This window comes from Choloepus didactylus, chromosome 7 (assembly GCF_015220235.1).
Source record: "Choloepus didactylus isolate mChoDid1 chromosome 7, mChoDid1.pri, whole genome shotgun sequence".
NCBI classification, from domain to species: Eukaryota; Metazoa; Chordata; class Mammalia; order Pilosa; family Megalonychidae; genus Choloepus; species Choloepus didactylus.
The window spans coordinates 139,417,171-139,442,068 of NC_051313.1; the positions used below are offsets into that span (position 1 = coordinate 139,417,171).

A 24,898-nucleotide genomic window follows, 5' to 3' on the forward strand; every position below is an offset into this window, starting at 1 on the left:
AATTACTCCCTGCGGTAGACCCCCCAAAAAAGTGGCTGAGAAATCCCTCAACAGAAAAATATCATTAGTATGACATCAGATTAGCTGCTGCAGAGCTAGACAAAAGTATGGACTATCGGGATCTAATGAAACAACATTAAAATACCTTTCAACCAATCAGATGTCAATATTCCTGTAGAACTGTGAGCTAGGGAAAGGCAGGATACATTTGAGTGAAAGAAGACTCCGAAACCGTGGTGGGCCCGGTCTAAAGCCGATGGAAGAATGAGGCAAGGTGGAGATGTGAATCCAGAATCTAGGGCTGCACTGTCCAATATGGTAGCCACTAGCTAGGCTTGGCTATTGAGCATTTGGGCTAGTGAAACCAAGGAACTGAAATTTTTATTTTATTTAATTTTCATTATTTTTAAATTTAAAAAACAAGTAATGTATAATATTTTTTCATTAAACACATCTTTATTATTTGGTGAGGACCTCATTTCCTTGTCACCTGTAGAAAATTTAGCATCCATATTGAAATGTGCTAAAAGTATAAAATACATACCAGATTTTGAAGACCTTGTGTTAAAAAAAAGGAAAGTTGAATATCTTTTTCATAATATTATACTGGTTACATATTGAAATGATGACAATACTTTGGATATACTGGGTTAAAATCTATTATTAAAATTAATTTCTTTTTATTTTATCAATGTTACATATTGGACAAATTTTTAAATTACATATTGGACAGCACTGGGCTATGTGTTACAAAACAAATGCCATCTGAAAAGCATGGGTTTGGAGCCTCCTGTTGTCACGGTGATTATAAAAGAGGGGCAAGCCGTGTCCATCAGTGTCACAGGAAGAATTATCCAGAATGTACGCAGACCAGGTGCAGCATTCCAGCCCTGAATCTGGATTTTAATTAAAAATGGTCAACCAGTTACTTTAAACCAATATGGAAATATATAGTAATTCCCGCTCACCTGGAAAACCTCCTTCTCCTAGTGGGAAAGTGACCTTCCAACCAAGGGAAGGTTTAGAATTAAATTTTGAGACGATGAAGAAAATCAGACTCACACTAATACTTTATAGAAATGTTTAGAAACGTGTTTTATATTCATTGGAACAATCTGTTCATGACTGTTACATTTTAAGTGTTTCATAGAATCTGACATTAAACTGACAGATTAGATTTGGGATTCTAGTTTAGAATGTGATTGATTTTATACATGGTTTTTTTTTAGATTGAAATGCTTAAGAGTATTTGACTAGTCTGTACAATATTAATTTTGTAAGTGATAGAATATTGAAAAGAACCTGAGACAAGTACTTGGGAAGGTTTTACTTATTTGGGTCATAAATTTGCCTAATAGTCATCTGATTCATTTAAAACGAAAATCAAATATATAAAATTTACATATGCCATTTAAAATACTTCAGGGTTTAAATTAACTAAGTTTATAAATGAAATTGATCATTTAAGGAATGCCATCTGCTCAATTTGAATTACTTTAGTCAAAGAAAAAGTGAAGGTGGTTGCTCATATTTATAAGATTTCTAAACAGAATAATAAGATCTGTAAATTGAACTTAAAGGCCTATAGAAAACCAGATTTTTAAAATTTTTACTTGTCATAAATTAATATTTTCTTTTCTGCACATGAAAGCTACCCTTAATAACTAATAATTAAGTGCTTTGCGAATATTAATTCATTTCATCCTCACACCAATTCAGTGAAGTAAAGTAATATTATTCACCCCATATTACAGGAAATGAAAGCAAGGCACAGAGAGATTAAGTAGCTGTCCCAAGGTCTAACAGCTAGAAGACACAGAGCCAAGATTCAAATCTGAGCTGGCTGCCTTCGCAATTCAAGTTCTTAACCATTACACTTTACTGACTCTCAAATTGCCCTCTATACCATTTTGGATATATCATGTCCCCCAGAAAAAGCCATGTTCTTTGATGCAATCTTGTGGGGGCAGACGTATTAGTGTTGATTAGGTTGGAACCTTTGGATTAGGTTGTTTCCATGGAGATGTGACCCATCCAACTGCAAGCGATAACTATGATTGGATAATTTTCATGGAGGCATGGCCCCGCCCATTCAGCGTGGGCCTTGAATAGTTTACCAGAGCCCTATATAGGAGTTCAGACAAAAGGAGCTTGCTGCTGCAGCTGAGACAGACATTTTGAAGACAGCTGTTGGAAGCTGATGCTGACATTTTGGAGAATGTCATTTTGAAATGCAACCTGGGAGCAAGAAGACACCAGCCACATGCCTTCACAGCTAACAGAGGTTTTCTGGATGCCAATGGCCTTTCTCCAGTGAAGGTACCCTATTGTTGATGCCTTACTTTGGACACTTCATGGCCTTAAGACTGTAACTTTGTAACTAAATAAACCCCCTTTATAAAAGCCAATCCATTTCTGTGTTTCACAGAATGGCAGCATTAGCAAATCAGAACACCCTTGAATATGAAAAAAAAGCTCAGGCTGACAAAAATTACTTGTTCAGAGAAGGAAGCATTTTCTTGCTAAGATGTGAACCAAAAGCCTCTTGTTTCTCAGTAGCTATCAAGAAAGGTTTGCACCAAGAAATCCAGGAAGACCCCATGGAACAGCAGGGAATGACCCAAAGAGAACAGCTTTTCAAGGTTTCTGACTTCACCCCTAATCCTGTGCCCAGCCTTCCAGCATCCTAGGACAGGCCCCTCTGGGCTGGAACCCTCAGGGGGGCTTCCCTCAATGGCACACGGCCAGGAGCCTCAGAGAAGTCTAGCCTCAGAGAAGTCCAGCCTGCAGTATATGATGTTTATTGAGTTACTTTTCATTTCAATTGTTTTCATCACATATCACCCCACATAGCCTTTCACATGTTCATTTCCAACCCAGGACACCACCGTATAAAATAAAATAAAATAAATTCAGGAGATGTAAGATAACCGCCACTTAATATTTTAATTATAAAAATAGATTTGAGGGGCAGGATTCTCTCCTATCCTTTTTCCCCAAAACTCCATCTGGAGTCTGCAGCTATAAGAGTAAAGACGGATATATTTTTCTTGGTTCTTTCCTGAGAATTATTTCCTCTCTCTAAGTTTACCAAACCTGACATTCCGAATCTGCTCCACCAGTCTGTCCTAAACTTTCACCTTTTCCAAAGCATACGTAATCTCATTTCAGCAGGAAGGCACTGGTTGTCTGCTGTTAATTAACAAAGCAATCACAGTCGGCTTCAGACTGGTTCATCCATGCAAATCATGTTTTGAATTTGACTGACTTTGTACCATCTTGGAAAGGTATTTATTTAGCATTTTATAGATGATGAAACAAAAAAATAATATCTCAACTCAAGAGTTATTGCAAAGATCAACAGCTGGCTGAAATAGCATACTTAATAGAATACCCAGCACCAAGTAAATGCTCAATAAACAGAAGCACATATAACAATATTTATTATTAAAAGAACCTAAAGAACTCTGTTTAGTTACTTGCTTTTATGGACACAAGTCTCTTAATTAATCCTACTTTTCATATAGTTTAAATAAGGAAGGTCTCTGAAATTAAAACACTTAATAACTCTTCTCTGGAGACAGCAAGAAAGTGTGTTTATAAATGGGGAGGGTGGGGTTAGGAGAATAGTAGCTAAAATACTAAAACATAAAAAGACAAATGCAAACAATTTTGGAAGATCCATTTTCTGCTCTCCTTGAATAGAATAATCAAAAGCTTAATCATAATGGCTAATATAAATTTGAGCTAGCTAGTTTTCTAATTTATGTAACCCTTTAACGTATGAGCATCAAAAATCCAAATAAATTTAAAATGTAATTGTGATAAATGTTTTATTCCAAATACTAAAGTTCAAATTAATTTCACAGCACCCTAATGATCCATTTTGAAATTTAGCTAACTGAAGTAAATACTAATATATAAGGAACCTGAGCCAGTTTCCTAAGGCTATAAAATGATTTGGGAAGCAGATTAAAACATAATAATTTTATATCACCTCAAAAAAAAAAAATCTTTTAGGTATCTAATTAAGAAAAGCAGACTGTGGGAGGATGGTAGAGTGAGAAGCTCCAGGAATCAGTCTCTCCACTAGAACAACTATTAAACAGGCAGGAACTGAATCAACTATTTTGAAACTCCAAAATCCAGTAGAACATGGGACAGCATCCTGGGAAGAGTGGGAGGAAAAGGCAGTAAATTACAGTAAATGCCAGTAAACTGCTCTGTCCGTGATGCAGGTGCCAGCACCTGTCCCCCACTCGTGCAGCAGGCAGCAGCAGGCAGCAGCGAGGTCCGGCCCTGGCACAGCTTTGCAGATGCCCGAGAGAGACACAAAATCCACCTCCCTTAGAGCCAAGTAGGGGAGGTGGGGCACAGGCCGATGGCTGATCATGGCTTCTGATTGGCTCCTTTGGCTCACTAGGGCCGGCTCTAGGGACAGACATTTGTCCCAACCCACCACCAGACAAAGGTGGTGGAGAAGACTTAAAGACAGTATGCTCCCTCAGGGTTGCAGCAGACAATTGTGTGGGGGACAGGCGAAGGGCTGCATTTGTCTGGTAGAATCAGGAAAAACGCAGCTTTGGGGAACCGTGGAAGTTGCTGCCGGCACCGTTCCTGGCCCCACTCTCATGTGCTCCCCAGAGCAGTTTGGAGCCCTCCGGCACTTTCTCTATGGGACTTGGCCTTGTTCCGGCTGGGAAACACTGACCTGGGAAACTCCTCTTCACTGTGACCCTCTCCCAGAATTTGCTCTTCTGGCAAAAGCAGCTTGAGACAAGAAAGCCATGTATGAAATAATTGAGGGTGGCCTAGAGCAAAGGCTTATCTGCTTTAAAGTCTTGCAGTGGAACACCCCGGAAAAGGCGATCTGTTTTCCTGGAAAGCAGAGGGGGTATTCAAAGTCCCATAAACAGGGAACTCCTAAGGCTGCCAGCAAGCAGGAGCCAGGACAAGACACAGGCCCAGAAAAGACAGGGAGGACCCACACTTTGCATCTGCCTTGGGCTGACCTTCCTGATGGGAGGGCTGAACTCTGATGGACAGCACCAGTCAATGCAAAGCCAATTTGCAAAATGGTGAAAGGTAGTTTTGCTTAGGTTTCCTTGGTTTTGTTAGCTCCTAACACTCAAGAAAATCTCTGTCATATCACCAACTGGTTACAAACTCAAGAAGCAGACATCTCAGAGAATAAATCCCAGAGTTAACACTTTAACATATTATAATGTACAGTGTGCAACAAAAGATTACAAGACAAACAAAGAAACAGGAAATGATGGCCCATCCAAAGGAAGAGGATAAAAATCCAGAAAACATCAATGAAGAAGACCAGACTGTGGACATACCTGAAAAAGTCTTTAAAAAATGATCAGGACAGATAAGTAGAAAAATATGAATGAAAAGTAAATGAATAATAGGGAAGGATAGAGTGATGGGATGTTTTGGGTGTTCTTTTTTATTTTAATTTTTATTCTTATTTTTTTGGTGCGGTAATGAAAATGTTCAAAAATTAATTGTGGTGATGAATGCACAACTATATAATAGTACTGTGAACAACTGATTGTATACTTTGGATGACTGTATAGTATGTGAATATCAATAAAATTAAATAAAAAATGATCAGTATGCTCAAAATGAAGAAATGAGGAGATGAAGAAAAATACAGAGAAAGAACAAAGGAGATCACGAAATCAATGAAAGAGTAATATGAGAATCTCAGAAAAGAGACAGAAATTTTTAAAAGGAACCAAACAGATCCACTGGAGTCAAAAACCACAATACTGAAATGAAAAATTCCCAGGAGAGTTTCAACAGAAAATTGGAGCTGGCAGAAGAAAGAATCAGCAAACTTGAAGATAAGACAATTGAAATGAGTCAGACTGCAAAGCAGAAAGGAAAAAGAATTATAAAAAGTGAAAATAGCCAAGGACACATCTGGGACCCCATCGAGCACACCAATATATGCATAAGGGAGTCCCAGGAGGAGAAGAAAGAGAAAAAGTGGCAGATGGAATATTCAAAGAAATAATGACAGAAACTTCCCAAACATAGCAAAAGATATGAATATGCACATCCAAGAAGCCCAGAGAACAATAAACAGAATAAAAACTTGAAGAAAAATATTCCCCATTACATACTTATCAAATTGGCAGATGCAAAAGACAAGGAGAGAGTTCTGAATGCAGCAAGAGAAAAGCAACGTGTTACGTACAAGGGCGTCCCAATTACATTAAGTGCCAATTTCTCATCAGAAACCATAGAAGCAAGAAGGCACCAAGTTGAAATACTTAAAGTGCAGAAAGAAGGTAATCAATTGCCAACCAAGAATTTTATATCCAGTGAGATTATCTTTTAAAAATGAGTGTGTGATGAAGATATTCCCAGATAAACAAAAGCTAAGGGAGTACACCACCCTATAAGCAGTACGAAAGGGAGTTCTTCAGACTGAAAGCAAAGGACAGTAGACAGTGGTTCAAAGTAGCAGAAAGAAATAAAAACCTCTGGTAAAGGTAACTGTGTGGGTAATTATAAATGCCAGTGCTATTGTATTGTATTTTTTGGTATGTAATTTTAGCACTTCTTACAGGTTCTAAAACAAAATACAAAAGAAAGTAAAGATAAATCTATGGTTTTGGACATAGAATGTACAAAGATACAATTTTTAACAAGTAAAAAAAAGGTGGGGGGCAGAGGGGTAAAGGAACAGTTTATGTGTATGCTATTGAAGTCAAGTTGTTATCAAATCAAATATAATGGCTATATATTTAGAATGTTCAATTTTGACCAACAAGGAAAACATACGAAAAATATATCAAGATAGAAATGAGAGAGCACTCAATATGGTACAATACAAAAAATCAAATAAATATGAAAGTAGGCATTAAGGGAAGAATTGAGGGACAAAAAAAATGGTAAAAGACTAAACAGGCAAAACAGCAGAAGATCCTCATTATCAGTAGTGACTTTAAGTGTAAATGGATTAAACTCTTCAGCCAAAAGACAGAGACTGACAAAATGGATAAAATATTAAGACCCAACTATATGCTGTTTACAAGAGACTCACCTTAAATTCAAAGACATAAGTGGGTTGAAAGTGAAAGCATGTAAAAAAATATATACCATGCAAGTATTAACCAAAAGAGAGCTGGGGTAGCTATACTAATAACAAACAAAATGGATTTGAGTCAAAAACTGTTACAAGGGACAAAGGCAGTCATATACTGATAAAGGGGTCAATTCAACAAGGGGTCAATTCAACAAGAAGATGTAACAGCTATAAATATATATGCACCTAAAAGCAGAGCCCCAAAATATATGAAGCTAATACTGACTGTGCCGGTTTGGATGTATTATGTCCCCCAAAAGGCTATGTTCTTTGATACAATCTTGTGTGGGCAGATGTATTAGTGTTGATTAAGTTGGAATCCTTTGATTGAGTGTTTCCATGGAGATGTGAATCAATCAACTGTGGGTGAGACTTTTGATTGGATAACTTCCATGGAGGTGTTACCTCAGCCATTCAGGGTAGGTCTTAATTGAATTACAGAGTCCTATTAAAAAGCTCACAGACAGAAGGAGGTGCTGCAGCCAAGAGGGACACTTTTAAGAACACACAGGAGCTGAGAGTGGAGCTAGAACAAAACCCGGGATCAGCGAGACGCCAGCCATGTGACTTCCCTGCTAACAGAGGTTTTCCAGATGCCACTGGCCTTCCTTCAGTGAAGTTATACTTGTGTTGATGCCTTCATTTCAACATTTTCTTGGCCTTCAGACTGAAAATTTGTAACCAATAAACCCTCTTTATAAAAGTCAATCCATTTCTGGTATTTTCCATAACAGCAGCATTAGCAAACTGCAACACTGACAGATTTGAAGGGAGAAATAGATGGCTCTACATTAACAGTAGGAGACTCTAGTATACCATTTTCAATAATCGATAGCCATCTAGACAAAAGATCTATAAGGAAATACAAGGCTCAAATGATGCTCTAAAACAACTAGACCTAGCCAAGATATATAGAACACTTCACCCACAACAGAAGACACCTTCTTCTCAAGAGCAGAGATCCTTCTCAAGGATAGAAAAAACAAGTCTCAAAAAATTAAAAAACATTGAATGTACCTTCTTCAGCCACAATGGAATGAAGCTAGAAATCAATAACAGAATCGGAAATGGTAAATTCACAAATATGTGGAATTTAAACAATGAACTCTTAAACAATGAATGGGTTAAAGAGGAAATCACAAGGAAACTCAGGAAATATCTTGAGGCGAATGAAAATGAAAATACAAAACACCAAAACTTTGGGGTACAGCAAAGGCAGTGCTGAGAGGGAAAATTTATAGCTCTAAATACTTAGATTAAAAAAGAAAGATTTCAAATCAGAGACCTAACTTCAAAACTGGAAGATCTAGAAAAAGAACAGCAAATTAAACCCAAAGTGAGCAGAAGAAAAGAAATAACAAAGATTAGAGTGGAGATCATTGAAATAGAGAAAAACAAATAACAGAGAGAATCAACAAAACCAAAAGTTGGTTCTTTGAAAAGATCAATAAATTAGATAAACCTTTAGCTACACTGACAGAACAAAAGAGGGAGGATGCAAATAGCAAAAAAAGAGAAATGAATGGGGGGACATTTGTACTGATCTCACTGAAATAAAAAGGGTTTTAGTAGGATACTATGAGCAACTGTACAGCAACAAATTAGATAATGGACAAACTCCTAGAAACAAATAAACTATCTGCACTGACTCAAGAAAACAAACAGAAGAGCTCAACAAACCAATAACCCCAGTAAAGAGACTGAATCAGTAATCAAAAACCTCCCAACAAAGAAAAGCCCAGGAACAGATGGCTTCACAGGGGAATTTTACCAAACGTTCCAAAAATTAACACCAAACCTGCTCAAACTCTTCCAAAAAATTAAAGAGGAAGGAACACTAATACTTTCTATGAAACCAACACCACTCTCATAACAAAGCCATATAAAGATACCATAAGAAAAGAAAACTACAGACCAATATCCCTTACGGATATAGATGCAACAATCTTCAACAAAATACTAGTCTTTACAACCAAAGCACAAGCAACAACAACAAAAATAGATAAATGGGACCTCATCAAAATTGAAACTTTTGTGCCTCAAAGGACTTTATCATGAAAGTAAAATAACCACCTACAAAATAGGAGAAAATATTTGGAAACCACATATCCAATAAGGGTTTAATATCCAAAATGTATAAAGAAATCCTTCAAATCAACAAAAAGACAACCCAATTTAAAAATAGACAAAAGACTTGAATAGACATTTCTCCAAAGAAGATATACAGATAGCCAAAAAGCACATGAAAAGATGCTCAACATCATTAGCCATTACAAAATACAAATCAAAACCACAATGAAACACCATCTCACAACCACTAGAATTGACACTAAAAACGGAAAAATTACAAGTGTTGGAGAGGATGTGGAGAAATAGGAACACCCATTCGTTGCTGGTGGGAATGCAAAACAGTGCAGCCACAGTGGAAGACTTTTGGCAGTTTCTTAGAAAGTTAAGAATAGAATTACCATATGACCCAGCAATCACACTTCTAGGTATATACTCAAAAGAACTGAAAGCACAGACTCAACAGACATTTGCACACCAATGTTCATAGCAGCATTATTCACAATTGCCAAAAGAAAGATGCAACCCAAGTGTTCAACCCATGAATGGATAAACAAAATATGGTACATCCATAACAATGCAATATTATTCAGTCATAAAAAGGAATGAAGTTCTGATACATGTGGCAACATGGATGAACCTTGAAGACATCATACTGAGTAAAATAAGCCAGACATAAAAGAACAAATATTGTACGATCTCACTAATATGAAATAATTAGAATAAGCAAACACACAGGGTCAGAATCTAGAATATAGGTTATCGGGGGAGTGGGTGGGGATAGGGAATGGGAAGTTGAGGCTTAAAATGTCTGTATGGAACATCAGAAAAGTTTGGATAATGGATGTGGGTGATGGTAGCACAACATTGTGAACATAATTAACTGTAATGAATTGCATATTTGAATGTGGTTAAAAGGGGACATTTTAAGTTGTATATAAGTTACCAGAATAAAATTTTTTAAAAATCCATGGAACTACACAACACAAACAGTGAACTCTAAGTTAGACCATGGACTATAATTAATAGTACAATTATTAAAATGTGCTTTTATCATTTGTTAAAAATGTATCACACCAATGCAAGGTGTTAACAACAGGATAGTATATGGGAACTCTTATTTTATGCATGATTTTTCTGTAAACCTACAGTTTCTCCAATGGAAAAAAGCATGCTTGTGCCAAAGGTCAGTTTAAAAATTATTTATTTATGTCCCAATTTATCATTTGTACAGGAAATGAGTAAGAGATAGTTCTTATTCTTGAGGACCTTACAGTCTAGCACAACAAACAGATATGTATATTTTCAACATGACATACTAAGTTCCTTTTTAAAATGGGGAGGGTATGCACAGAGGTCTACCGGGAGGGAGAGAGTGGGAAAGGAATATCACTTATTCCTCAAGGACTGGCAAAAAGTACCAAGGAAAGAAAAGACAGCCCCAGAATGACAGTAGCCCCAAAAGGCAATGCAAACAGACAAACCTATTTCAAATACATATACACATGTATATAGCAAGGCCAACAGCATAAAAATATGCACTCCTTTAATATATGATTGGAAATAGCAAGTGAAAGAACAACTACCTTCAAAAAGTGTCTTTTTTGTAAACTAATCTCTTCTAGTTTCTATGTACCAAAGAAAATACTGGTACACAGCACAACATGCTATGAAGAAATGCCTCTGCCTTTATTACTTTAAGTTTCATTTCTTATTATTAATAAACTAGAAAAAAATAAGATGAGAAAAAGAAAAGCCCAAGCATAATTAGTGCCATTATTTCTCCAATTCGCATGGATCAGTGAGGAGAAAAGAAAAGCTTACTGCACTCTTTGACATAAAGAAGCCAGGATTCTGGCATATTTTGCATATGTTTAGATTAATCTAACAGAGAGACATCACATCAGTTTCCTCATTCAAAAAATGGGGATGATAATAGTATCCACGTTAGGATGAAATGGGTTCCTATTTGTGAAGTGCTTAGAACAGAGCCTGGCTCATGGGAAAGCACTAGGTGTTTGACTGATTGATAGAAAAAAAGATAGAAATCAAAATGATTGCAATCAGACTAAACAGGGTCTGCAGGACCAATATGTGACAAGAGAAAATGCCAAATAAGACCACAGAGAAACCTTTTTATTGTGCGTTTACAATTCAAGAGCCTGAGAAAACATCTATTTCAAATATAACTATGCCTGACATGGCATGTAGTGATCAAATTATGTAAAAGGCCATGTCTCCCATGGATGATCATGGTTAGAGAAGAGGAAAGATGGTCTGTAATGGACTGACACTCAGATACACAAGTGCTGGTACAAATATACCAAATAGTTTAGAGAAACATAGTTTTATAGTTCCGTTACTGCCTGGATTATCTAAATCGTCTATCTGTCCATTTAGACATTTAGATTACATAACAGACCCACTCAGGAACCTTTCTTCTTGTGCCCTAATTCGTGGTTTACAATGTTCAAAGTGCACTGAGCCACGATTCAAGGGCACTGCTTTTTAGTCTGGAGGAAGGTGGGGGGCAGAGACCCAAGTGGGTATGGTTGGCCGCTGGACCCATGGTGATGATCACCAGGTCATCAGCCTTGGCCAACCGCTTCGGGAGCCTGGGCCACACCGTGCTAAAGAGCTCATTAGTGCATCTGTCTTCTGCAGGATCTTAGGATGTACTAATCTCCCTTTTTAACACATTTTAACTCCTCCAAAATCTCTGCCTCCCATTCCCTGGTCCTTGGGCTTTCACTTCAACTGATAAGGTAAAGAGGCAGGGATTTAGTTCAAGACACTTAGCAAAGTGAACAATCAAATCACCTAACAGGATCCCAGATTTTCCTATCTGCCATACAACTTCTAATGTCTAAAACATAAAACATAGAAAAGATAATGTGTGTTATATTTTTTTCAAAGGCACACCATTACAAACCTACCTAAGTTTCTAATATTTTTTCTAGGTTGAATTACCAATTAACCAAATCATACTTTTTAAAAAGCTCTGGGGAGATAAAATTCTTTAAAAAGCATTAAGGAATTAACTGGTAACTTTTCCCCTAAGAAAAGGAAGGCTAAAAACTAGGCCAACGAAGATTATTTGGATTATTTTGGCGTCATACATAATGAGTTAGACATAAGATAAAAGAAATAATCATAATCATCAGAAAACAAGTAATTCCTCAATCATAAAAGCTCAAATGACCTTCATCAAGCAATATGGAATATATAGAAGACACCTGATAGACATTTGTTGACTGATGTCCAAAACTATTTCATAGAACTGCTACAGATGGTACATAAGGAAATCAAATATTCACATTGAACTAGGTTTGTGTCACTCCAATTATATGCCAGATAGTATAAATGCATACATTTTCCCCCTAGCACTTTGTGGTTTACCAGACAGTTTAAGAAATCTTACCTTCTTTTTAACTGAGGGTATCAAAAATGAAACACATGCCCCTCAAAGTTTTTAAAAATCCGTAACTCACTTGCAGTGATCCTGTCACTAATTACCACTCCCAGGCACCGCCAGACATGGCTATGCCTCTCGCATGCCTTTTCTCCACCCAGCAGCTCTGATCAATACCCATCGTGCACAGCAGGTCAATTAATCCTTTATATTTATAGCATTATTCCTCGCGGTCTCAGGGCCACATTATCCTCCCCAATCACAAATCCAAACCTAAGTGTTTTGGTAATGAAGAAATCGTTTAAAAAAAAAAAAAAGCATCCTTCACAAATGTGCTCTTGTAAATGTTACAACACACTGCACTGGATGCTCAAGTCCCAACCAGTAATCGTGATGTCTCAGAGCAACTAGAAATTGCAAGAGAATGCTGACCCAGAAACAGCCGATGAAGGCTTCAGTGCCCTTATGCTACCCGGGCTGGCTCATTTGGTCACAAACAACTGCCTTTCAACAGCGCAAAGATAATGTTAATCCTAACTTAAACAAGAGTGTTTTATGGCTCATTTGACATATCTTGGATACACTGGGTAAATCAAATGACAGAATTCTTTAGAACAATGACTGTGGATATAATGATCAGGCCAGGTTTTACAATAATACTGATAATTAGGACCAACTTTACTTCATAAAATTCACACTCTCAGGCAGAGAAATGCAGGAAACGACTCACACAACTGTGAACTAGCATTTTACACCTGAGGACATACAGTGCAACACATTCCCCCACATCCACCAGGCGGCTAATCTAAGACTTGAACTGAAGCACACTCTGCATTTGCATATTCTAAGGAGACAGTGTGGATATCGTGGTCTTTTTTTCTTTCATCACTTGGTTGTGTACAGACCTCAGAATGCTGGTTACATAGACAAACATGCCAGGCGACTGTTTTTCACCGCGTTGACACAGGTTTCATTGCATACTTCAGAGCATGTGCAAATAAACCACAACAAAACAGTGCATGCAATACAGGACTGTTTCTTTCTGATGCTTAGTGGCTTTACTTTTTCTGGGAAAAAGCAATTTAGCTTTGAAGAGTCAAACTACATTTGAATCTTGTGTTCTGTGTGAGCTGACAGCAAAGGCAAAACATGAGTTTTTATTGTGCTGAATTAACACTGGCTACCGCCATTCTTCTGCACACAAACTAAGGACCACAGCATAAACGTTAAGCCCAGAACTCATTGTGGGAGTTTCATCCAGCTGAAAAGCAGATCCAGGGCCCTTGAACTTAAATATTACATTGGCCAGCAAAGATCTGAAGAAAGCTGTATTTCTAGTACCTTAGAAAGAACCCAAGAAGTTGTTTATTTTTAGTACAAACTATATAACTACGTTCTGTGTCTGCAAAATATGCCTAGGCTTCAATATTCTGACTCTTTCATGCTTATAAGAGAAAATACTTATTTTCTCTCCAGATTTTCTTGCCAAAACAGATCTACTTCATTTTCATCAATGTACCCTTTTATCACTACCATCAAAGAGTGTTCAGTAGAGCATCTGTGAATCACTCTTCCAGGTAAAATTCAGTTTAAAAAAATAATAATAAAAACCATCGTGGAAGCATATTGTTGCTGCAACTTAAGTCCTTTAGTTTCCAGTACAATCTTCTAATGAAGTGGCATTACTTCAAAATTGCTAGCAAATATGATCAGACTTAGAAACCTAGTAATCAGTGGTCTAAGAGGTGTTAAAATCCCCAAAGAGAGAAGAGAAATAGTAGATAATCGCTTTATGCCTGGCACCTCAGGTAGCTTTAAAACCCATAATTCTAATCAACTGAACTATAATTCAAAATGTTTAGTGACACTGGTTTCTTTTCATGAACTACCTTCTAGCAAAAACATAATTCTTCGCATTCCATGTCATATTCTCTGAGCTGACCTGTTCCAACTTCCAAATTATTTTACTAAATTGGGTATACAGTTTAATTAGTTGAATCATTTTCTGGTTTTAACTGTGACATCTCACCATAATTAAAGCAAATTCTATTAATAAATGTATTGTTTCCTTCTGAATTTATCAGCTATGTTTCTAATACTGCTTTCTGCCTTTCAGAATTACATATAAGATGATTTTTAAGTAGCTAAAAAACAAGTCTTGACAATCACATTTTAAATTCATTCTTTGTGTCTGCCACAAACTAACTGACATGAAATAACTGCAAGGCTTGGGGACACTGAAAAAGAAAGAGAGGACCCATAACTTGAGCAGCTCCCTAACCACAACTTATATGCCCTAACAACTGCATAGTAACCCTCTCCATCAAACTCACAAACAGAGGTGCAAATACCACCCACTATCTGCCTTCAGAGATGCTTTGGACTGGTTCATTACAAATAAAAACACAAGGTATTTTCCAGAAACAACAGCAATGACACCGGTGTTGAAAACCCAATCTACAAAGTACTGGCCCTGCTATTAACTCTGGTTTTGCTGGATGGGAAACCCTGGCTACCTTTCCAATTTAGTTACAGGCGGCACGACATCTGTCAAAGATCAAGAGGGTTCGGTTCAGAATTCAAACTAACTTCAGAAGCCACCTCAAAATGCTGCAGACATAAGATGGGCTTACTTTGCAGAGATTTTTGTAAATTTTGTGTTGTTCCCTTTACTGCCTTGCACCCCACCCCCGCCCAGCCCTTTCCATCCCATCCGAAAAAAAAAAAAAAAAGGAAGTCCAAAGGGAAATATTTTCATACCTTGTTTCCTAAAAGCCTCGGTGATACTCCAAAAGAGACAGACAGAGACAGAGAGATATAGGACAGGTAACGTAGGTGGGCACCACCCACTGCCTCTAGGAAAAATCTAATCTAACAAGCACCCCCGCTCAGGGAAGCGGAGCTGGGAGAACCCCTCTCCCAGCCAGACCTCCAAGTTGGTGCCAGGACAGGGAATCCGCCCTCGTACCCGGAGGCTCAGCCTGCGATTGCGCCGGCGCCGCTCTTCCCCGAAGTTTCCCGCCAGGCCGTCCGCCCCCTCCCCTCGGCCGAGCGGGTCTCGGGGAGCGCGCGGGTCTCCGGAGGCACGCGGGTCTCGCGGATCCCGGCTGGTCTCGGGGGCGCGCGGGTCTCGGGGAGCCCAACTGGTCTCGGGGGGAGTGGGGTCGCACGAGTCTCGGGAAGCACAGAGGTCTCGGGGGGCGTGCGGGTCTCCGGGAGCCCGACTGGTCTCTAGGAGCTTGAGGGTCTCCGGGCCGCGCGGGTCGCAGAGGGCGCGCGGATCTAAGGGTGTGCGCGGGCAGGGCGGCCGGCGGCCGTTTCCCCGCGGGGACGCGCTCGGGATGCGGGCGGACCCCTAACCGAGCGCCCGCGCCCCGACCCTCCCCACCGAGGGCGCGCTCCCTCACCTGGCCCCGGCGGCGGCGGCGGCGGCGGGCAAGGGGACCGGAGCCGCTCGGGTGGCGGCGGTGGCGCCTGGGAGGGGCAGGAGGCGTCCGCGGAGGAGGAGCTCGGTCGCGGGGCTGGCGGGCGGCTTTGTTTCCACCGCGCCAGCCGCCGACCCTGCGTCACCATGGCAACCGGCGGGGACACCACCCCCCCCCTCCCCAGCACCTAGGGTCCGGGACCCACCCCCGGGCTCCCGCCGCCCCTCTACGCAGCCGTCTGGGTGTACCCAGGGGACAAGGACCCTCCAACGAGCCATCTCCACCATAAACACACCCGTCTCTCCGTCTCCCTCACCGAATCGCTTGTCTCGCCCGGACAAGCGGGACAGGGTGAAAAGAGAAGCAAATCTTGGACCAATTCTCATTTCCATCCCACACTGGACATCCCGAGGCCCCACCAGCACACCTTTCTTCTCTGGAGCTGCACCTCAACATGGAAATTCGCTTGAGGGAGAAGAAAGAGCAATGCAAACTGCTAAAGTGTTGAGCAACTGGTACCCGCTGCTTCTGCTGCCACTGCCGCAGCATTCGCAGAGCTGCCAAGGGGACGCGGACCTCCCTCCCCCGCCCCTTGACGGAGCTTTGCCTCAACCCCAGGTCTGGTCTGGCTCCACCCAAATCGTGTATCTGTCTGGTTGAGCGCTCCACAAGGGAAAAGGGGCTTTATTTTTTATCGTAAACGCTGAGGATACAACCTCACAGGCTGAAATACAACTTTGGGGCTGCTGCATTGTGCGTCTCGGCTGCTGCCCCTGCTGGCTGTGACTGCTGAGCATCTGCCACGAGCCAGCGCGGGGTGACTTTGTGCCAAGGGCCGGGAACTCAGAAGGGAAGGGCAAAGCTAACCCCCGACGAGCAAGGCACCCTCCCCTGAGGAAATTCTTGGCCAGGGAGGGAAAAGTACTAGCCGATCCTAAGTAATGCTTCCTCTGAAGCACGGAGCTGAAGGGCAGCTACCTCAGGGTGAGTCATCACTCACTGCGTGTTCTTGAAAGATAAACTACTAAATCTAAAATCTACAGTAGCTTCATGTAGACCCCAGGGAGTAAGCCATTCTTTTCTCCATTTATGAATCACTGAAGGAACATCAATAATTTATAACAAAACCCCGGGGTAGCTGATGGTTCCCGGGTTTTGCTATCTATCTGAGAAGTCGTAAAGCAGAGCAGTGTTATTTATTACAAACCAATTGAAACTACACATATTAACTAATGAAAATGTAAGAACTGAAGACAGTTTTTGTTCCCCAGAAAGGTCGGCCACTTTCCCGTGAAGGAAACATTGGTACTTCCACATGGAGTCAAGAGACCAGGTTTTCCTGACAGGCCCTCAAGCAGTTTGGCAGTATTCATCAAAATTTAAATTGAAAATGCAGATACCTTTCACCCACCAGTTTCAATTCTAGAAATCTGTCATACTGAAGTACACACGTGCAATGAGAGATGCATGAGGATGTGCTTTGCAGCCGTGGTTTGGTATAGCGAACATTTGAAAACAGCTTGCCTGTCCATCAGTAGTGATATGGTTAAATAAATGTGTCACAATCATAATGTGGAATACTATGAAGCGATTAAAAAGAATGAAATATGTAAAATACATGGAAAGATGTTGATTTCTTGTTAAATGTAAAAGGGGGGCTGCAGAACAATCTGTATGACATCATCCCATTTCTGTACAAAAAACTTCTAGATAGATAGATGTAAGTATAGACGCAGACATGAACATATAGATAAAGGTCTGGAAGAATACATACCTAATCGTTTACAGTGGTTATTACTGACGCTAGAGTCACAATTGAAGGGATTGTTTATTAGCTGTTACCATACACAATTTGGTATTGTTTGATTTTTTTTTTACAATGAGCATTTATTAGCAATTTTTCAAAGAAGAATCAAAAATAAAAATCCTTAATAAATGTTTGTTGACCTACACATTACTACCTGGTTGAAAACTGAATACACAATAGAGAAGGGCCATTGATTTGGCTGTCCCTCCCTCAGATGCTAAAGTGGACCCGAACGGACAAGCCATATCAGGTCCACACTTAGTGAATGGCTAATTGACTTGGTTCTGTTTCACTCTGTGAGATTTTCTTCTAGACATTCACTTTTTCCCAGGGAAGTTGAGCTTCATCTTAAAGTCTGCTCCCATTCTATCTCTTCTTAGACAAGTTAAACGATTGTGAGGAAACCATAATTCTAAAGTTTGCCACCTTTCTTGCCAGGAGATATCATTTGAACAGGTTAAGTGGCAGCTTTTAGTCAGTTTAGTTAAATTGGGAATGAAAGTACTAGAGCTGAGAAATTAGTGTGTAGATTCCTGACCTGCCTTTCTTATTCTCTCACAATTCTTTAAATGAGTTACATACTTCTTTAAGTTAATGAATTTACTTTCCTAAAAAGATCCAGAACTGCACTGTCCAGTTTGGTAGCCACTACCCACTGTGGCTATTGAGCAATTAAAATGGGACTAGTCCGAAATGATATTTTCAGTAAGTGTAAAATACACATTGGATTATGAAGACTTGGAATGAAAAAAAAAAGAATGTATAATATCTCAATGATTTGTATATTGATTACATGTTGAAACGATAATATTATGGTATATTGGTTTGAATAAAATATGTGATTACATTTGTTATTTGCATCTGTTTTGTTATGTAAAATCATTTTATAATTAAAATTAATGCTATTTTATTATGTCAAATAATCCTTACACTATTGTACCTATTTCTTTTCACTTTTTTAACATGGTTACCAGAGAATTTAAAATTACATATGTGGTATATTGGACAGTGCTGCTTCAGAATTAGTGTTTATGGGAAAATATCAAGAAATCCAAAGTCAGCTATTCTTCTTACTTTTTCATTAAAACAAAATAATTACCTCATCAATGCTTCCTAATTCATAAATGAGGCATAATATGGCAATTTATGTTAAATAATGTCAACCTATTAGAAAAAATATTATTAGCTTATGCACTTATGTTTTAGAAAGATATTTAAAGATTTTATATATTTATATATAAAGATTTGTATTTTAGAAAGATTTTAACCACACGCTGAAGTCAGATTATCTGAATTTGAATCCCAGCTCAGCCATTTTTCAGCTATGGGACCCAAACAAGCAATTTAATACATCTGTTCCTCGGTTTTCTCATCTGTAAAGTGGGGATAGTAATGGTACTTACCTGAGTTGTGAGAATGAAATAAATGAATGCATGTGAAACTCTCATTATAGTGCCTGATCATATACAATGCTGATCATATACAGTTTTTATTATTGTACTGTGTCTAATCTGTCACTTATTCTATTAATCTTCAGTTCAGGTCAGTCTATATATAGGAAAATTTTAAACATACTTTAAATGGCCTGATTGTAACATACTGAGCTATCAAAATTTAATCCTCTTCACCCCTGAAATGGTTATGAAATTATCAAAACTGAAAAGATATCTTGATTCATTTTAAGTTAGCAAAATAAATCAAAGTTTCAGTTACTGGATCAGAATTCATAATAATTCCATTTTGATAAATATAAAAATTCCCAGGTTTAAAAAATGCAACAAGTATCCTCAAGTGGCTTATATTCACTTTATTATAGTCAAATCATTAATATGTAAAGTAAGCCAACCCTACTGAAACCTTTGTATAAAAATCTTCCTGTGGTATAATTTACAATTTGCATTTATTATCCCTATTATTATTATTGTGCGGCCCATTTAAATCCCTATTTTTCTCAACTATAAATAATAATAATAATAGCAAATATTTATTACGTCTTCTGTCCAAGGTCATACAAGCTATTAAAAGGCACAATTATTAGACTCTTAACCACTACTCACTACTGCATCAAAAAAGTGAACGACTACTCACTATTCACTACTACTCATTAACTTTTACTTCCTGACACAATAAAAACTAAAAGAAAGAGCATCTAGCCTAAGAAATAGCTTTGAATTATTTGAAAGCTTGAATTGAAACATATTTTATCCCATTAAGCAAAGAAGTTTGGGAAAGGCAGAGGAAAAAACAAACTTCAATGTTTTCTCATCACAGCATCATCAAGCCACAACTCCTCTGACCCCTCCCTGCCTTCTAGACATATTCTGACAATGTTTAATGAGGTGATATCAGCCCACTTAAAACATGTGGGGGGGGGGCATTTTTGTTGTCTACATCTTAAAATTAGTGTTCTTTGTGGGTATTTTAAATTTTTTGTTGGAAAAACCCAGCCCCAGCCATTCAGAAGGCTTGAGAAAGAAAAACACAGAGCCGAGTCTATACAAGCAGAAAATTCAGATCTCTCTAATTCCTCCCCTTCCCATAGCCCCCAGTGGCACTGGGCAAATCAGCTTTAAACGGCAAATATTCACTGTGGTGGGCACTCTTACAACCCTTTTTAAGTTCAAATGAATTGGAATAGCTAGCAGCAAATACCTGAAACTATCAAACTACAACCCAGAACCCATGAATCTTGAAGATGATTGTATAAAAATGTAGCTAATGAGGGGTGACAATGTGATTGGGAAAGCCATATGGACCACACTCCCCTTTGTCTAGTTTATGGATGGAGGAGTAGAAAAATGGGGGAATAAAAAAAAAAGGCATCCAGAAGGCACCCAGTGTTCTTGTTTACTTTAATTGTTCTTTTTCACTTTAATTTTTATTCTTATTATTTTTGGGTGTGTGGTAATGAAAATGTCAAAAACTGATTTTGGTGATGAATGCACAACTACATAGTGGTACTGTGAACATATGCTTTGTTTTGTATGACTGCGTGGTATGTGAATATATCTCAATAAAAATGAATTATAAAAAAAAAAGGCAAATATTGACATATCCCTGCAAGTAAAGAAAACCACTCCTTTATACACTGCTCCTAAGCAATATGGACATCCTTGGTCAAAGTAGGTATGTTCGTCCCTTGAACTCAACAACCTCTTGCCAAAGAGGGGAGTTTAAATCAAATTTCTTTCAAAGGCTCCTAGAGGTGGCCACTTATTCTCAGTTCCTTCATCATAGCGAATCCTTTAGCAAAGTAACAGATAAAACCAAATGACAAGAATTTCACCTAATTTGAACTGAGCCCCGTGTATGATGTGTAGGTGCACAAAAGACTATAAGCTCCCCTAATGGATCAAGCACTAAAAGAATAAAAAGACATTCGGTTTTCTTATCACTTCCAGACAGTCTCGCAATCACCTACACAACCGAAGGTGACTGACTTCTCTACCCAGTTAATTCCACGAAGATAAGATGAATTTTGAAATATCCTTGCTATTTAACCAGGTATTGTGGAAAAAAAGAAAAGATACTGCCAATAGCTGATAGTGGTGTTACTTTAAACCACCAAGCTATCTGGCAAATCAGTATCAGGGCAAGAAAAGATGTCATTAATTAGAGAAATGAATCCTCCAAGAATTCTGGCAAATACAGCCAAAAGTTAATGGGTTTGAGAAGCGCTGTCGCATTCATCATTTATTATTCCCTCGTGTTTATTGTGCAGCCCATTTAAAAATATGAATATATTATTTTCCAGTGGGGGAAATGGCATAGAAACAGAGTTAAACAAATACATCACTGTTCTCTGCCAAGGGATGCTATGGAGAGACCCAGTATAATATCTTCAGCCAAAAGCATAATTTGATCTTGATCAGAGTGCATTAAAGTAAACTTATTGATGTACTATAATCAGGTATAATAAATTTTGTTTTTAATACATTAACTTCGTGCTGTCTTCAAAAACATGTACAGAGAGTTAGTGTAAAGCTAGCTGCCTTCTTTGCTTGTGTCATTTCGTCAGAGGCGTGCATCTCTTTTTAGGAATCCTCCACATCAGACCTTTCCCCCACGTGCAACTTATCTCATCTCAGCAGTAAAAACGTATCAGAATATAAACTATTTCCAATGCTGTCTGTCTTAACTTCATAGTTCATTTGCTTATCGATCTCTGTCACAGCTGCAAATGAGCTCTTAGCGGAATGGAAATGATTTGTTTCTAGTTTCCTCATCTATACAGTGAGGGTATTGAGGTCTTATTCTTATCTCCCGTAAAGGATTTCACATATTTGAATGAGATCATCCAGCAAAGCTCATTGATCAAAGGCTCTATATGACTCTGATGCCATAATACTATTGTAGTGAGAGGCTATAAGAGGTAACAAAGGGAAATTATTTGTACACATCATTATGAGTAAAACTATTTTAAAGGCCCTCTTTGGGCCCAGATCTTTTGAACTGGATAAATGAAGAATTTGACACCATCAAAGGCAAGCCAAGGGTGTTGCAACTAGGCAAGTTCTTCCAGGATGTGGTAGCAATGTGTCAAAGGAAGAGGCACTGCAATGTTTCCCACTGATGCCTCTCCATCGATTCCAGAGTGTGCCTTGCTTTGCTCAATAGCAGCAGATCACAGGAAACACCCAGACATAGCCCCGTTAGCTGCAGCCAGGTGTGACTTGATTAGGATCTGGAGCAAGCTCAGTTCTCTGGGGTGGGCTGGACTATAGGCAAGGGGCAGAAGCAGGGTTGTCAGATAGAATACAGGACACGCCATATTGGGGACATAAGGATATTATAAATATTATTCATTGTTTATCTGAAATTCAAATTTATCTGGGCATCTTGTAATTTATTTGCTAAAGCAGGCAATCCTAGGCAGGGGGAGCAGGTAGCATTTCAACAGATGCAGATGCAGGCAGGAAAAGATATCTAGTCAACATGAAAATAGTCAATGGCTAATAATGGTGGTGCAGGTAAGCAGACAGCAAAGGAAGTAGGCATAGTTGTGGGGAGGCCAGGGGAAGGGGGAGAGCACAGTTATCAGAACTGGGCATGAGATGAAGGCCATGCTAACAAAAGAGACTTGGCATTGAGTCCCAAAACTTTGGGCTGGAGCAGTGGTTCTCGATATTTCTGCCTCCATACTAATCACAAAACCAAATCCTCTGATCAGTACACATCACTTTATATGCTCCCACATGTGTGTCAAGTTTCCCAACAAGGAGCTAGCTTGAAAAATCCACTCCAAAGTTTCTAACATGCATCACCACCAGGAGGCTCTTCCTCCCCCAATTAGCAATTTTGTGAAGACCACTCTACTTTATGGAGAGTGGGTTTGTGGAGAGCAAAAATGGAAGCAAAGAACCCCACAGTAGACTAACTCAGTAGCCAGGTGAGAGATGGTGGTAGGTTGGGTTGGGGAGGTGGCAGTGGAGATGGAAAGACGTGGAAAGAATGAAAAAGCATTTGGGAGAAAGAATGGAGAAGTCTTGGCAATGGACTTCCTTTCAGAGTTGGGAGAGAGAAAAATGCCAAGAATGCCTCCCAGGTATCTGGCCTGCCAGAAGGACTCCATGTTAAGAGAGAAGAGCTAGGCTAATTAGATTTTCTCTCCTGAAAGAAGAGACTGAGACTAGTTGGTGGACAAGGATATATATAGCCAAGACACCATGATGCAAAGCAGGGGCTAACTGTCCCCCATCCCACCCCATCCCAGCACAGGAGGAAGACAAGCAGTTTAAAAGAGAGAAACAAAGACAAGAGTTAGATGGCCCCAAAGAGGCCTACACATCTTTGAACACATCAAGTGTATTGTCTAAATCTCACGCCCTTCTGTTCCGTAACCTGGAATGCCCTTCCCTCAGATCTTCTTATGGGTTGTCTCCTTTGTGCCTCTCAGCTCTCCATCAAAAGTCACCTACTCAATGGGAAGTTTCACCATGCCCAATCTGAAAGAGCAGCCAGTCTCCCATTATCCCAATATCCTTTTTTTTAATTATTGTTTTCAAAGCATTTCTGTCTTCTGAAATTGTCATTCATTTGTTTATAGGTGTCTTGTCTGCCACCACACCTTCTAGAATATAAGCTCCCAGGGACATTGTTCGTGCTTTCCATGCTTATCCTACAGCCCCTAAACAGCACCTGGTACAGTGCACACCCAGCAAATACCCGTAGAACATCAGTTCCAGTTCACATGAAGCCAGCCATTCCTTGTTGTCTGCCCTTGGATGCTGTGAAATGGCCATGTCCTATAAGCAACTTATCTTTTCCTCAATCTCATTTGAGTGGCTTCTTTTCCCCACCAACTAAATGGCTGAACCAGACACACATGAGTCTAAATCAGCAGAGGGGAAAGATTAAGGCCAAGGAAAGTGTCCAATTATATCAGCCCCTGAAAAGGAGGAGAGCCACCGATTTTTTAAGTTAGGACAGATAGAGCAAGAGAAGTAAAATCCTCTCTATTGCCTATTGATGAGCATTAACCAATTTAAAAATGTATTCTTTCCTACAGTAAGTATGAAAATAAATAGGGGCTAGGCTAGTGATACAGAGATGAATAAGGTGTGTTCGAGCCATGGGGGACTCCAGTTTGGAGAGGGGCGGATAAGGGGACTGACCAGGACGACACAGGTAGTGGGAGCCCTGCAGCAGTTTGCAGAGCATGCTTCGGGCCCGAGAGCCAGAAACGCTTGCATCGGGAGGTTAATTTTCGCACCGGTTCTCAAGGCAGCAAAGGAAGGGCGGTCACTCCTGGTAGAGGAAACCACAGATGCGAGGCGCAGAGATGCAGAGCCAGCGTATCAAGTTCTGAAAGCTTGATTTGGTATGGGTAGTGTTTATGGGCTCATGGGAGAAAGCCAGATTGGGACAGTAGCAAGGCCACATGGTGGAGACCTGTGTAAGAAAAAGTCACTTCCTTTAATAAGATTAAAACCCAGGATATTCAAATTTAGCCCTGGAAGAATACTTTACTGATGAACTGGACCTCACAGAACCTTCATATGCTCCCTGCCCCTGGGAACGCTCAATACCTACCACTGCCACTCCTGTGCCAGCCTCAGAAAGCCTTGTCCTTGAAGCTTAGA

At 39.4% G+C, this 24,898-nt stretch overlaps 1 protein-coding gene across 1 annotated transcript in view; it reads right to left on the reverse strand.

The window, feature by feature from the left end:
• Window positions 1-16,535, reverse strand: part of RNF182 (ring finger protein 182) — a 62,686-nt gene extending 46,151 nt beyond the window's left edge. The window contains exon 1 of the mRNA XM_037843572.1: window positions 16,437-16,535. The gene's annotated coding sequence lies outside the window, so the exon portion shown is untranslated. The remainder of the gene's footprint in view (window positions 1-16,436) is intronic.
• Window positions 16,536-24,898: the final 8,363 nt, after the last annotated feature.